At 44.7% G+C, this 16,205-nt stretch overlaps 1 protein-coding gene across 2 annotated transcripts in view; it reads left to right on the top strand.

The window, feature by feature from the left end:
* The first annotated feature begins 192 nt into the window (after positions 1 to 192).
* TMEM135 (transmembrane protein 135) overlaps positions 193 to 16,205 on the top strand; it is a 316,110-nt gene continuing 300,097 nt past the window's right edge. For both annotated transcript variants that reach the window (XM_059412370.1, XM_059412399.1), the window contains exon 1: positions 193 to 325. The gene's annotated coding sequence lies outside the window, so the exon portion shown is untranslated. The remainder of the gene's footprint in view (positions 326 to 16,205) is intronic.

Genomic DNA, 16,205 nt, shown 5'->3' on the forward strand with positions numbered 1-16,205 from the left:
ACCGCGCCGTTCTCACCGCCCCAGCCCTCCGCGGCGCTGGAGGTTCGCTGGGCGGTGGCGGGGCGGGACGGACAGCGCGCCTCTCCAATGGCCGGGCGCCGTGGGCAGCGAGGGGCGGGGCCGCCTGCCGCTGGGAGGGTCAGGCCCCCGCCCGCCTGCCGGCCCGCCAGCCCCCCTCCCCCGTCCCTCCGTCCCTCCCTCCCGGGGCGCCCCGCCCGCCTTCCCGGCTCTCACTTTCCTCCCACCCGGTTCGCGGCGCTCGGGGGCCAGGCGGGGATGGAGCGGAGTTGCTCCCGCTGGGCCAGCCTGCCCCCTCCTCTCCCAGGTGAGAAACGCTCCCTGATCAGTCGGCTCCCTTCCCTTCCCCTCTTCCGGCTGTCACCTCAGCCCGGGGCTACCTACCTATCGGGCAGAGAAACGTGCACAAAGAACACGGGATTTCGATTTATAAACGTTGTGGCTTTAAATCCCGGCTGTGTGACCTTGAGCAAATTGCTCAACCTCTCGGCGTCCGTTCCCTCACCCGTAAAGAGACTTGGGAGGATTAGAGGGAATGCGTAAAGCGCTTAGCCCCGTGCCTGGTACAACGCAAGCTCGCAGCTATTTTCACTGCTAACTTGCTTGGGTTGGAGCCGGGCCGCGTCTCCCCGCCCCCAGACTCGGCCGGACCTGCGCCCGGAGCTGCCTGTCTCCAGCCGCGAGTGGGGGAGGCGCCCCGGAGCAGCCGACCAGCCGACGGTCTCGCGCTCCGATTTCCTCACCGTATGAAATGAAATTCCACAGGGGGATTCGAAAGGAAATGAGACCGGGACGCTCCGTGCTTCTCGGCCCGCCGCCCTTCCTGTCTCGGGGACACGGTTTCTAAATAAGGTTGGGAGGGTGAGAGGGCGGGAGGGGAGAGGCTTGACCTGTGCACGGGAGGCGAAGGAGGCGCACAACCGCCGGGGGTACCCTTCCCCTCCGCCTCCCGGGCATCCCTCCAGGGCAGCCTGCATCTCTAACTTATTCTGCTGCTGCGAAGGGCCCTGGAGGTCTGGGGATCATGGGATCGCTGTTTTGATCCAATTTTCTTCCCGCCTCTCATTCTCAGCCTCCCCGACCCCACTGCCTACCCCGTGGGTGGAGGTTTGTGTTAGTTCACCCTTTCCCTTTCCAGTCGTACCAGTAAAAACCTCAGCAGGTGGATTTCTAAGCCTTTACTTATTGCTTGACTGTGGTAAAGCTACTGTGCCTCTCTGAGCTTCAAATGGGCCATCTGTAAAATAAGGAAATTCACGTCTACCCCACACAGTTGTTCCAAGAGTTCAATGAGAATGCCGGTAAATCATTTAGCACAGTGTCTGGCACATACAGAGTAAGTGCTAAATAACTTGGTTTTTGTTGTTCTGAGGCGACCTCCTGCTTTCCAGCCTGGTCCCAAAGACATCTCTTTCAGTACAGGTCTGAAAATCTGAAGAAAGAGCTTTCTCCTCTCTTCTTGAGATCTTTTTGGCCAACACTTGCCAGGGTTTTCCTGGGACTTGGTGACAGGGTCCAGGTTTCTATGCATGTTTGTATCCTCTATTTCAGCCAAGCCTGGCGGATGGCAGAGGTTGGATACAAGTTGGAAGGATATCTGTTCCACTCATGTGGTGCTCCTGTTTTGCTTTTTAGTTTTACTTTTCATATACTGGCGACTAGACTTGATTGAGGGCAAGAATGGAATTAAGTTGTTTTGGTTTTTGGCTCTGTACCTAGAACTGTGTTAGGCACATAAAAGCTGCTTTGTCTCCAGCCATCATCACAACCTCCCAGGGAAGGAAACTCTATTAGCCCCTTAAAGAGATGGAGAAACTGAGGCTAGAACCAAAGTAATAGTTAGAAAATGGAAGAACAAGCAAACTAGGGCCCGAGGAGGACCCTTAAAGATGGGAGGCAGGGTTATTTTCCTAGAAATATTCCCACCTGGAAGTTTACATACACAGCAGTAGGGTTGCCTCTTTTGTTTGACTGTGCTGAGTAATGCAGGAACACAGAGATGCATAAATGAGGAGATGAATGAATCCAGTGAATAGGTGATCCCCACCCTCTAGGAACTCACAGGAGGAGGCAAAGAAAAAACAGACAACTGTAACACAGTGTGGTAAGTACACCAAGAGAGAATAGTGGGTAAAGTGAGGATGGAAGTAGCTGAGGTTACAGGGCTTCTCAGAGGCAGATGGCCTGTGGTATTCTGAGCTACTCAGCAAAGCAAAGTTAGTGTGCAATGGGCACTTCTTCTGACATGTTTGCAGGACAGGGAGGAAGGCTTGCCGTGTACTGAAGGTATGCATACATGGTTTATTGAATGATGAACTCCATGAGGTCAAGGAGCAGCACAGGGCCTGGCATACAGAAAAAACACCATCAGTGTTGGAGGAAGCAATGCTATTACCAGACTGACAACCAAGAACTTCCATAGAACACTTACTCTGTGCCAGATACTGGGTCACATGCTTTCTGTGCATTAGTCCATTTATTTCACACAGCGGCTTGAGAAAACTGGTGTCTGGGGAGTTAAACAATTTGTTCAAGATCACGCAGTAAATGACTCGATGCGTGGCTGCGTGGCCCAGAAGTTCATGGGCTTGGTACTGCTCTCACAGGGGAAACCACTGGACGCTCCACCCAATCCCTAGTTACAGATGACCCTTTTGCAATCTGGACTTCTTCTTCCTAGCTTTGGCATCCCTGCCCCAGCATGCTCGAAGCACTGTCTCCTTTGAGGACGCTGGAAGAAGCCCCTTCCCCGGCAGAAGCTTTTCCTGTCAACAGCTTTTCTTTTTTGGGCATGGAACTCATCGCAGGTATTTTCCAAAAAAGAAAGCCAGGGGAATCACATTTCAGTCTGAATGTGGAAAGAAAACAAAGACCACGACTTAGAGCTAAGTCTGAATGGCCTGGAGCCCCTCAGCCTCGCCTCTCACAGAGCGGTTTACACAGTCTCCAGTCTGCTCCGGTGACAGGCCTGGCATGTTTGTCTTTGTTGCAGAAAACACTTCCCTGAGGGAGTTCCAGGCAGAGGGCTCTCCACCCTGTGACAGGCAGAGCATGTAGGAGAGGAGCAGAAGATGGGGATAGGGCAGTGGAACCCTCCATTAACCTAAAGGGCAAGCTAGGGGCCCCTAGTGGCTCTGGCCTGAGGGCCTGGGCAGCTTCCTCTGTCGGCTAGCTGAGTGGGAAGGAGGCAGCCACTTTGGAGCTGCAACAAATGTGACTTCAGCAGGCCGCCCGGCAGTTGGAGGGCTCTCTATTTGCATCTAATGAGAGGCTGGGTTCTAATTAACTCCTGTGATGTGTTAATTTTTCAACCTGACATTTTCTGCTCTAATAGATTCTTGTAATGGTTTCTAAATTAAAGGCTGCATTTGAAGACTAGGGTTTAGGTTAAAATCCACCACCTAAGGGGGTGGGGGGCTGTAAACATCCTTTCCCTCCTAAGGAAAACGTCTCATTTGCTGTTCTTTGCTAACCCAATTAAGTGAAGTACTCACCCCAGAGCCTGCTTTTTATTTCCTGCGAAACAATCCAGCTAATCCATATTCAGTAGCTTCCAAGAGAAGTCTTATTCCAACCACTCAAGAAGAAACCAGCTTCTTTGAATATGGACAGAACATTTAGAACTCACAAAGAGCTGTCTTGGTAGAAAATGCAAGAAAATGGTTCATTATTATCCTGTTTGGTCTTTGAGGGGAAAATTCACTGGGACCAAAACTTCATAAGGACTGGGAATTTATCGAAGAATGAGGGGACTATGGGGAGAAGCCAGGTCCCATCCCATCGGTTTATAGATAGTCTGGGTACTGTGTCTCCCTCTGCACCCAAACTAGTTATGAAACAAAAACATGTATATTTGAGTAAAGCAAAGGGAACCCCAATCTTGCTCAAAGTTGAGGAATCACGGGCCCGAAGAAGAGAGCCAAACCTCGGCCTTCTTATCACTTGCACCACTAGCCGGGGAACAATCAAGACCAGAGAGGTCTTAAATGTCAGGGAATCAAAGCCCTATTGTTCCCCCTACCAAGCATAAGATGGTACAGAGGACAGTCTTATTTGTTGGTGGTGATGGTCTAATATACAGATGGGCAACTTCGAACCCGCACAGGAGGCAAAAAAACTACCAATGTACTTCATACCTCTATGACTTTATTTCATTTCAGTATTTGTCCGTCAAACCAGTAGCAAATGTTTAGTGATAGGTTCTTGTGGACATGTCACTAAGCAGAGTCCTGGGACGTCTGGAAGCATTAGAATGTGGTTCCAGCCTCCAGTGAGCTTATAGCCACATTAGAGGAGACCAAGACACAAGACCCAGAGTGAAAGTTATTTATAATTAAGTACTTTTTCTTGAGCTCCCTTACTCGTTGTAAGTTTGGGGGTTTTGTTTTGGTATCAGTTTTGGTTTGGCTTGGTCTTGACCCCTTTCATCGTCCTTTAAGGTCAGAGGCTGTGTCTTCTTCATCATTGTGTTCCTGAACAATGCAGAATCTACTTTACATGTCTGCAGCACTTGATAGATGCTTGTTGAATAAAATGAATAGTTCAGGCTATAAGTGCTCTAATTCTTCAGAAAAAGAGCCTTCATTCTGTTCAGGGTACAGGAGGCCATCAAAATGCAACCCAGCTGGTTCCGGAATGATGGTCAAGTCTACTCTACAGGCCGTGCCTACAGGACAGCTTTCTGCTTTCATCAGAACTCGAAAGTTTTGCCAATCACTTCACTTCCTTTTCTGTTTTTGTTTTGTTTTGTTTTGTTTTGTTCTTGTTCAGGTTCTTAAATATTTTAAGGTAGAAAAATGCCTTGGCTAGAATTGTTGTTTAATTCAGAAGCCTGTTTCTAAACTTCATGAATCAGCCCAAGATATTCTCTTAGCATTGTTCATTGACTAGTTGACCATTGATCTCAATATTGTCCACAGAAGGCATTAGGAATCATAGAGGCCCTATATGTAGGAGTATCCAGCCAAAGAGTTCTAAGTCAGGAGTAGTAAGTAGTAAGTTTGTAGAAAAATTGAAATGTGAGCCTAGCTGTGTGTGACTTTCCAAGAGACCCAGGGAAGCATGGCAGGGAAAGCACCTGTAATAATAATCTCACAGGCAGCATTCTTACCAGTTGATACAGGTGAGAAATGAACAGTAATAAAAATAATGTGAAATTATGAAAAAGTGTGAACCAGCCACCTGCTGTGGATAAACACAAACTAGACTAGACAAGGTGTCAGGCAGTGGTTTGAAAACATAGCCTCAAGTTCTTCGACATTCCTCCCATTGAAGGGCAGAATTTATCTTTCCTCCCCTAGAATTTAGGAAGTCTCATGACTTCTGCAATGATAGAATACAATGTAAGTGACACCAGGTGAATTCCAAAGCTAGGTCATAAAAGGCCATGCAGATTCTTCCTCATTTGCTGGGAGGTTGGCTTCGGGGCTCTGAGCAGCCCTCTAAGTGGTTCAGCTACCCTAAGACCACCTGCCAGTGTTCCAGTTGACAGTGCCAGGTAAGCCTCTCCTTCAGCCCCTCCGGGCTGTGCACCAGAAGTAAGAATGGAGAAACCATCTTGGAAGTAGATTCTCTGGTCCCAGAGGTTCCTATCCCCAGCCGTTGAGTCATCTCAATCCAGCATCGTGGAGCATAGAAGAGCCACCCTTGCTGTGCCTTTTGCAAATCCCTGACACAAAAATTTCATCACGATGATTGTTTTATGCCTGTCCAAGTCCATTTGGGCTGATATAATCCCACACCTCACATTTATTTCTCATGGTTCTGGATACTAAGAGATTCAAGATCAAGGTGCCAGCAGAGGCAGTGTTAGTAAGAGCCCATTTCCTGGTTCCTAGATGGCTATCTCTTTGCTGTGCCCTTCCGGGGCAGAAGGGATGAGGGGACTCCCTGGGGTTTCTTTTATAAGGACTCTGCTCTTGTGACCTAATCACCTCTCAAAGCCCTTACCTCCAAAGGAGAGAGTGACTCAGCTAGAAAAAGAACAAAGATCACCCAAAGGTACATAAAGGGACTTATATCCTCTTCTGGGGAGAAGAATAGACTGCTTTCAGTTGCATGAGGGACCCTTGGGTTATGTTAAGTGAAAGTATGATTTTGCTATTATCTTTAACAGCTACATGTGATTTTAAAAGGTGTGTCTGGATGCCAGGTTGACAAGGAGTAGATTCTGGTAGCTCTGTGCCGTCTATTTTGCTATAGTGGAACTCGTTTGTCAAAATTCCCTTCCCTACATGATTCCAGATGGGGACTGGCCACAAGAGAAATTGGCATAAGACTGGAGAGGTGGGAAGCAAAGTCCTGTTTTCTACTCTGAAAGTCACAGTTGGGTGCCTTCATGACATTGAGTCGGCTGGCTGTCTTATGGGCAGGGACAGCACTCGGACCTGCGTGAGCTCGTCCTTCAGCTCCTCTGAGTCTTGGGCTAGGTGCATGATAGCTCCGTGGTTAAGGACTCTAGCTTCTGCAAGTCATCTGCATCGAGATTAGAGATGGTTAGACAGACTTGGCATCCAGTTTGTCTCCGTGTGTTCCGATTTGCCCTTGACTTCCCAAACTTTCCTTCTTGATTGCAGGGCTAGCTGATCCCTCAGACTTTGGGCCCAACACCAGGCACAGAGTCAATGACTTACATAAAGTACTTCACTGGTTTCCACAGTTTCATGAGGTCTAGTCCTTGCTATAAATTCCTTATTCTACTTCACTCACAGTGACTTTGCTTCTCTGAGCAAACCCTGGTGATATATTCCATCAAAATATTTGAAGTATGTAGCTCTGGAAGCTGCCTTAGAGTTCATTTGGCCCACTCCTCATTTTATAAATGGGGAAACTGAGGCCCAAAAGGTGACTTGCCCAAGTGGCACATTAATAATGAGTGCTTGAACCAGTTTGCTAACCTGCTCTGTGACACTCTAAGAATTTGGCAGATTTCTCTTTGACTTACAGGATTGTGACTGGCCTGCTACACCAGGCCATATTATCTACAGCATGCATTTAATGGAGCCTCTTCTGTCTGGCACTTTGTGAGGTGTTTGCTTAAATCACCTCATTGAATCCACATGCCCTTCAGAAGAAATCCTAAATTTGAGTTACTTCTCTCCACTCCCTATCTCCACCACCACAAACAGTCCAGTCCCCACCTGCTCTCACCTGGAGTCTCCTGACAGACATCTCCCCACCACTGCTCATTGACAATCTCTTCTCTACATGGCAAACAGGGACGCTTTCAAACCAGCTTCCACAGATCATGCTTTTCTCTGAAACTGCTGGAAACTCATCAGTGGTCTCCCATTGCTGTTGGAAGAAAATTTATCAGACCTACAAAGTCCTGTAAGATCTGGCCATCTTCCCTCACTTTTGGTCACACCCCTGCCTTGCTCACCACACACCAGCTACACTGACTTTCCCTTTATTCCTGAAACATGCCCAGCCATTTCTTGCTTGTAGGGTCTGTAGTCTTTACTCTGTGTAGAATGCCATCATCATATTCTCCCTCATCTTCCCAGGTCTGCTCCTTCTTGACAAATGTCATTTCCTCTGAGATGTCTTCTCCAACACTCCTCTTTCATCCTTCCCTCCAGTCATTCCTTATCCTGTTTTATTTCCTGAACGGCACTTACTGATGTCTGTTCACTGTCTTGATTATTCACTTGCTTATCTATTCATTTTCTGTCTCTCCTAACTAGAAAGAATGTCCACAAGCACAGGGTCTTAACTGTCTGGTTCACTAAGATATCCCTTATGTCCAGCAGGTGCTCAGTAAATATTTGTTAAGTGAACAAACGTATATAGTACCTACTGTTATTCTACCCATTTTATAGGTAAGGAAGCAGAGTCCCTGAGAACGCTGAATTCCAACTTGTGGAGGCAATGGAGCTGTCTAAAGTAGGATGCTAATGGTCGAGAGCTCAGGCTGAGGAGTCAGGAAGACCTGTGTTGTAATTCAGCAAAAGGTATCATGGGTTACTAGAAATGCAAGGAAGCTTTGATAATCAGCTAGTTCCATGCCTAATCATTATAGTAAAGTTAATCAGTCAGCAACTATTTCTTGAATTCTTATCATGTACATTACTAAGGTAACAGAAATTGTTCCCCCAAACAGGGCAGATACTAAAGACCACTCATTTTTCACATCCTGGGAATTTCTAGATGCCTGCATTTTTTTCTTTCAACAGCCTTCATCTTTTAAATTTCTTTCTCATCTATCAAAAAATTTAAATTCAGTTAATTAACATACAATATATTATTAGTTTCAGAGGTAGAGGTCAGTGATTCATCAGCCTTCTACAATATCCAGTAATCATTACATCACATGCCCTCCATTATGTCCATCATCCAGTTTCCTCATTCCCCCACCCCTCTCCCCTCCAGCGACCCTCAGTTTGTTTCCTATGATTAAGAGTCTCTTATGGCTGGGGCACCTGGGTGGCTCAGTGGGTTGAAGCCTCTGCCTTCAGCTCAGGTCATGATCCCAGGGTCCTAGAATTGAACCCCGCATCAGGCTCTCTGCTTAGCAGGGAGCCTGCTTCCCTTCCTCTCTGCCTGCCTCTCTGCCTACTTGTGATCTCTGTCTGTTAAATAAATAATTTTTTTTAAAAAAAGAGTCTCTTATGGCTTATTTGTGTCTCAGATTTCATCTTGTTTTATTTTTTCCTCTCTTCCTCTATGATCTTCTGTTTTGCTTCTTAAATTCCACATGTGAGTAAGAACACTTGGTAATTGTCTTTCTCTGATTGACTTCTTTTACTTGGCATAATACCTTTAGTTCCATCCCCATCATTGCATATGGCAAGATTTCTTTCTCTTTTTTGATGGCTTGGCAGGTAGGTATATATATGCCTCATCTTTATCCATTCATCTGTCAATGGACATCTGAGTAGTCCTCAATTTTTTCATTTTAAGAATTTGACTGCATTTTAGGCCTTCCTGCCTTCCTCCCCCCCCCCCCCCCCATTTCTTTGGCCTTCAAAAATCTATACCTGGGGTTTCATTTTTGTCATAAAACAAAAACAAGGGACACATTTCAAGACAAACAATTTTCAGACACATGCAAAGAAACTGTAGGATCTGATAGCATCTGTTAGACTACCATTGACCTGGAAGAAACCTTCCAGATCATCTTCTGCAGAACCCCACTTAATGGATAAAGAAGACTGATGACTTCTCCAAGACAGAGTTAGCACTAGATATCCTTTACCCTGCCTTCGGAACTCTTCCCATTACATCACACTGTCTTCCTTCCACCTAGCAAACCAGGTAAATAACAGCAGACCTATTAATCAGACCTGAGAGTCTAGCCTGCAAATACAGAGAGCTGGGTAATAGATTGCTTAGTGTAACTGGGTCCTTAAAAATCACTCTTTGGGGGGTTCCTGGGTGGCTCCGTCAGTTAAGTGTCCAATTCTTGATTTTGACTCAGGTCATGATCTCAGGGTTGTGAGATTGAGCCCCGCAATGGGTTTAGGATTCTCTCTCTCTTTCCATCTGCCCCTTCCCAACCTCCCCCAATCTCTCATGTGCAAGAGCAAGTGCATTCTCTCTCTCTTAAAAAAAAGAAGAGAAAAACTAAACCACTCTTAGAAGCCAAAGAATCTACCTCATCACCTCATTTTTAGATAAATGTGGAGAGATAAAAGGAAATGTTAATTGACTGTCCACTTTGATACTACTAGCTAGACATATGAGTAAGGCTAGAACCCAGGCCTTCTGACTTCACAGATCAGTACTTACTGCATCATGCTGAAGCCTTGGCAGGTAGAACACAGAAACACAGTAAGCCCCAGGAAAGGGTGTTGAATGACTGACCGTATCTTCCAGCAAGGAAATCAGGAAATTCTCTTTCCGTCTTTGAACTAAAAAACCTACCGCGGTAACTCTCTACAGGAAAAAGAAAAGCTTAACAAAATTTCTTTATCAACTTAGGGCTTTTGTGAAAATTAATGAGATACATATATGAAGGTCCTGTTAGCTTTCCTTCACCTGTTTGTTGTGGCATTGAGTTGAAACTCGCCAGTGCTGTAACTACTTAAATCCAGGAATTCTCCACTTCTCATCCTAGAGGTAAGTTTTCTGTACAGCTTAGTAAGCTATGGTGAAACTCCAGGGGAGGTGGTCATTGTATATTCTAGGTGAATAGTGCCCCCTACAGTTGTACAAGATATGGCTCTTTATACTGTGGTGGGGCAGGAAATACAGATAGTCTGTAACTTAACTGTGGTTCGACTTATAATTTTGTGACTTTACAATGTGCAAAAGCAATACACACTCAGGAAAAACCATACTTTGAACTTTGAATTTTGATCTTTCTTCAGGCTAGCAATATGGAGGGATGATTCTCTTTCGTGATGCTGGGCAGTGGCAGCAAGCCATAGCTTATGAATGTAAATAACCCATATACATACAATGATTCTGTACTCATACAGGCATTCTATTTTTCACTTTCAGTATGGTATTCAATCAATTACATGAGATAATTTAGCATTTATTATAAAATAGGAATAAGCTTTGTGTTAGAGGATTTTGCCCAACTGTAATCTAATATAAGTATTCTGAGCACCTTGAAGATAGGTGAGACTAAGCCATGACGTTCAGTAGATTAAATGCATTTTTGACTTAATGATCTTTTCAACATATGATGGGTTTATCAGCATGCAACTCCATCATAAGTCAAGGAATACCTGTAATAGTGAAGGTTTACATTCATTAAGTTAAATGATACTCCAAAAGGTAAGGACTGTTATTATGTCTGGTTATCAGTGATGAAAATGAAGATTTGGACGGAATAAGGTTGTCATACAGGCAGAGTTAGGAATATTTACAAATAGACCTGCAAATAGAGCAAGGAAATTAGAGCCAGAGAGATCTGTTTGGAACTTCATGCTTGACAGTTTACTAGGTGTGTGATGCTGACCAATGCAATCTTTCTGAGCCTAAATGATCATATCTTTAAAATGGATAATAGAAATTATGGAAAACATTGTTAGTTGTTAAGCCAGTAGCTTCCCCTAGCCCCTACGTGCCCAATCCAAACCTTTCTTCCTAACAACAATGTATCAAGATAGCAAGTGCTTCTTAAGATGAGCTCTTTCCCTATCTTTGGGCTTGGGGTAAATTTTACCCTTGGAAATGATTCGTTTAAGAGTAGGTGTATGACATAATTGTAGCTAATGAGATGGATGTAGAAGTATGGGGGATAGGTAGGGAGGGTTTGTCCCTAACTCCCAAAGGGTATAGCAGAAAAATCTGCCTTTTCTTCCTCCAGCTTTTGGATGTCATGTGAGGACATGATAACTAGAAGTGTTGCTTCCATCCCTCATACCAAAAAGTGTATGGGTCAAATGCTGAAGATGAGTGTGTGATAAAATTTAAGGTGTCAACTTGATTGGGCTACAAGGTGTTTAGGTATTTGGTTAAACATTATTCTGAGTGTTTCTGTGAGGATTTTTGGATGTGTGTAATATTTAAATGAGTAGACTGGATAAAGCAGATTGCTCTCCGTAATGTTGGTGGGCCTCATCCAATCAGTGGACGTCTTAAATAGAATAAAAAGGCCAGCTCTCCCCCGAAATGGGGAAATTCCTCCTGCATTCCTGGCTTCAAGGTGGGGTATTGTTTTGTTTCTGCCTTTGGACTCTAGCTGAACTATTGGTTCTTTCCTGTCTTGAGCCTGCCAGCCTTCAGACTGAAACTATATCATCAGCTCTTTTGGATCTCCAGCTTGCCAACTTACCCTGCCGACCTTGGGACTAGTTAGCCTTCATACCCAATCTGTTATAATAAATCTCTTTAAATACGTGTGTGTGTGTGTGTGTGTGTGTATGCATATATATTCCATTGGTTCTGTTTTTCTGAAGAACCCTAATACAATAAGAGAGCAGAGGGATAGAAAGAACTTGGGTTCTTGCAGATATAACTCAGTTTCTGAGTTAATCAACCCCAGTAATCTTTACATCTGGCCTTGTTGGTTAAGTGAGATAATACATTTTTCTTGTTTAAGTCACTGTTCGTTGGGTTTCCTATTTCTTGCACCTGGAGGCATCATAACTGACCCAACAATCAAGTCAGTAGGATCTTTGTGAAGATTCAATGGTTGTCAGTAAATACTACTTTTCTTCTCAGCATCTAAGCTATAGTGCAAGACTCTTTTGTTAATAATGATAATCCCTTAAGTAGTATAGTCTTATGTTTGTAACAGAATGCTTCCATAGGCCTTCTTCTACTAGGGCTGGATTTCATGAAAATTGAGACACATTTGGTTTATCTCTAGCTCTAGCTCCTAGGATAGGTATTGAATGTTTCTTACTATGTCTTTTAATGAATTAGTTCTTCCTTAATTTTCACTTGGAAATAATTATGTAGGAACTGAGCAAAGTAAACCTGACACAATTCTAGATGTGTACCTTATAGTATGGTCATTGGTTATAGAACAGCTCAGTTTGGTTCTCCGATGGGCAAACCTTATGTTGACAGCAATGTGCTCATATATTAACTACTATTATGTGAAGCCTATGCTGCATTGAAGGTGTCATTAACTTAACAACCCATCATGTGGACATTCCCTAACTGCTAGGATTGCCACCAAGGACACAGTTAGGTTGCTTGGAAGGTCTTGGGTAACACAGGACTCTAGGAAGAGCAATAGAAAATGCTAGACGTTGTTCTAAAAAGTAAACAAGAGGTTTTTTTTTTTTTTTTAAGATTTTATTTATTTATTTGACAGAGAGAGATCACAAGTAGACAGAGAGGGAGGCAGAGGGAAAGGGGGGAAAGCAGGCACTGAGCAGAGAGCCCGATGTGGGGCTAGATCCCAGGACCCTGGGATCATGACCTGAGCCGAAGGCAGAGGCTTAACTTACTGAGCCACCCAGGTGCCCCAGTAAACAAGAGTTTTAAGGATAGCCATCACCAAGCTGCCTCTGCTTGCTGGGGAGATATGTTCTATATACCACAGCCAAAAACAAGAAAGGGAGAGAGAAGAAAGAGCCCTATGAGAGGTAATATATATATATTCGGGGTATGGAATGTGGAGTGGAAGAAGGTTATCAAGGGAAAGAAGCCTATGGCTTTTGAATCCTCAGGCTTCTTCTAAGAGGAAGAGCCTTTCTAGGGAACATTCAACTCTTCACCATGACTCTTCTGTAGAAGGGAATGAAGGGAAGCCTGTGAAGAAGAAATTAATAATATATTAACAGCTTTTCCCTAATTTAATCTCTAGAGATTGAAGAATCTAGAAGGTCAGGTGTATGGCTCAGGAAATTGCATTTTCCATCAAATAACCTAGGTACTGGGGTACGAAGTACCCCATGGTATTGGTGATTTTTCAGACCCTACCTTGAATATTATTACAGTATGGGACGTCTGATCTAGGCATCCTATTTTGAGGAGACTCCTGGCAGGTGATTACTATGACCTAAAATATCTTTGTCAGGATTCATTTGTGAGGGTTGGGCACATAGGTGAGAGAAAGTGGATCTAGAGAACATGATGCCTAGATCTTCTCTTCAGGGGGTCCTCATAGTCTGTTCTGCCCCCAAGAGGGATCTAATCTTGAACAAAGGGCTTGCACAATATCAGGGCTGCCTCTAGCCCATTTGTTGTGAGAACTAGTGAAGTAGTCATCCTGATGGACACTGCCTCTGGGGTTCATGGCTTGGTGAGAGAAAGAAGGCTGGATTTTAGCCCCTCTTACCCAAAGTGGGGCACATCTGACCACTGTGCAGTCTGCTCAAGGCCTGAGGATCTTAATAATCTGACAATTAATTAAAAACAATTAAAATAGCTCTTTGCGGGGGGTCCCCAGTAGAGCTCTAAATAAGCAGCATCATTTTCCCCACTTGTTTGAAACAAGTTGAATGAATGAATGAACGAATGAATGAGTAAATAAACAAATAAATAAGGCCAAAATATCACTCTTATTAGTGAGAGAAGCCAGGCTGATTGGTAGATGCTACTACTAGAGTACAGAAAAGTAGCTGCTTTTTAGTCACTGGCTTATGTATACCAGGTGCTAAACTGATGCTTATTCTACCTCCCTACCCTCCCACCACCAAACCTTGAGGGGGTGAATATTAGGATCCCCATTCTGTAGATGAGGAAACTGAGTTAGCAAGTTGGAGAATCAAACCCGGGCCTGACCAGAGCCCACCTGTCCCAGCTTCTTACTGGGCACTGTGACTTCTGGAGAACCAGCTATAGCTTCTGTAGCCAGAACCCAATCCAATCAGCCACCATTTTTAGGAGATTTCCAGAACTGCCCCCTGCAGAGCTTTCTCCTTTCCCCAACATTCTCCTTTGGCACAAGCTAAAAAGTCCTTGCTCGACCAGAAGATGCCAAAGTGTGGAAGGCCTCAAGTGCTCCGGTTCCAGGTCATTCTTCATTGCCCCTGGGAGCACTAGGTCTAATGCCAGCACGGATGTACTATTTTGAAACTAAATGCATTTCTCAGAAAACACAGGCATAGTGCCATTTTTCAAGAATATATTTCATATCATCACACAGGTCCTTGGTCCCACAGCACAGGATCACTGCTGCTGTTTATTCCAGGCCCTGATGCCTACAAGAAGAGTTGCTTAGTTGAGTCACTCGAGCATGTTGGGAAGAACCACCCTTGTGGACCCGAAGGGCTATTTTGCTCTCATGACTTCCATCATTACAGATAAGGCCTTCCGTGGGATCGTTGTTGTCTTAGATCAGCTTCCTTGGAAGCAGAGCCTGAGATGAGTTGTGTTCAAGTGATTTATGGAGTGTTTTCACGGAGAAACCACACAGGACAGGGAAGGGGGTGCTAAGCAAGAATTTGGCTTCAGCTTGATCCCGTGGGGAGCTCTGGAGCAACACATCACCCCATTGGGTTAGCGTTGCCTTAAGGTCAGGAGGGCTGGCCCTCTGTGCCTCTGCAACATGCGGTTATTGGCCACTGGCTATGAAGGCCACATAAATGTGTACATGTTCATGGAGCCTCCTGGTCAAGGTGGCTCCCTCTTGGCCAAGGGCAGTTCTCCAGAGAAGTGGGTAGCTGTGTGTCACATGAGCCAACTTCCCAGCAGCTCGGAGAAACTGCTTGGTGCACTGCCTGGTAAAGGGATCTGGGCAGGGTACCAACACCAGTTCTGAGTCACAAGACACAAAAATCGTTTGAATCTGAGTATTGGTTCATTAATCTCAAAGTTCCCAGAGATTATGTCTCATTATGTATTTCTCTCTACACATGTAATTGGTGAGTAAACCAAGGCAAAAACCACATAGTAAAATAGTCTTACACTTCTGAGTGGCTGTGACTAAAGGTGATGTTCAAGCAATAGTCACCCTATTTTGACATTCAGCCGGCCCTATTGAAATATGCAACGGGGACTGCTACAGTATAAATTCCATTTGGTATTTCATTTGTGGGACCAACCGTATTGCATATAGTCAGTCTTACACTATGACCAATAGGTGGCACCAGAAACACCCACACTTATCCCAACTAATTGATGCGTTATGTATGGATTTGCTCAAATTTCAATTCCTCTCGACTTAGGTTTTTTGTGTTGAAAAGGCACTCGTAGCATTAAACCTAAACTTGATAACTTACAGTTTCCCATTTGACCTCCTGCTTGGAGGGTTATTTGAGTGTTTAAAAAAAAAAAAATAGGGTGATAGGGCCAGTGAATTCAGAAAGAAAACATCTATTCATTAGCGAAAGGAAGGAAAAAAGACTGGAGCCCTGCATCCTTTTCCTTCAAGGTCTCTTGAGTGTATAAATGCTGAAGATTATTAGGAAATATTTGAATAACAGGATAAAAAAGTCAAGGATACTGCCTCCAAAACATGAACTTTATTCCCCCACTGAAAACAGGCTTGGATTGTAACCAAGTTGTTCAAGGATCGCCCTGGCCAGTATCTGACTGCAGGGTTCCACTCCGGGAAAGACTGGCCACCATTTGCGAGCCTGTTTCTTTTGAAGTTTGGACTTTATTGTTGGTGGGGGGAAGTTAAGGGGGGGGGAGGGGGTGCCGCATCTTCCAATTTTTTTCAACAATCCAGCACTGCACTCTTTTCCTATGGAAAGCTGTTCGAAGGAGCAGAATGGAGGAAAAAGTGCTGAACTGAGCATTAAGCCAGAATATACTGAACTGAGCGTTAGGTTACTTTCATGATTTGATCTTCCACCCATGTTAGAAATGAGGATGCTGAGTGTCAGCAAGGT

The sequence above is a fragment of the Mustela nigripes genome, chromosome 1, assembly GCF_022355385.1.
Source record: "Mustela nigripes isolate SB6536 chromosome 1, MUSNIG.SB6536, whole genome shotgun sequence".
Classification (NCBI taxonomy): domain Eukaryota; kingdom Metazoa; phylum Chordata; class Mammalia; order Carnivora; family Mustelidae; genus Mustela; species Mustela nigripes.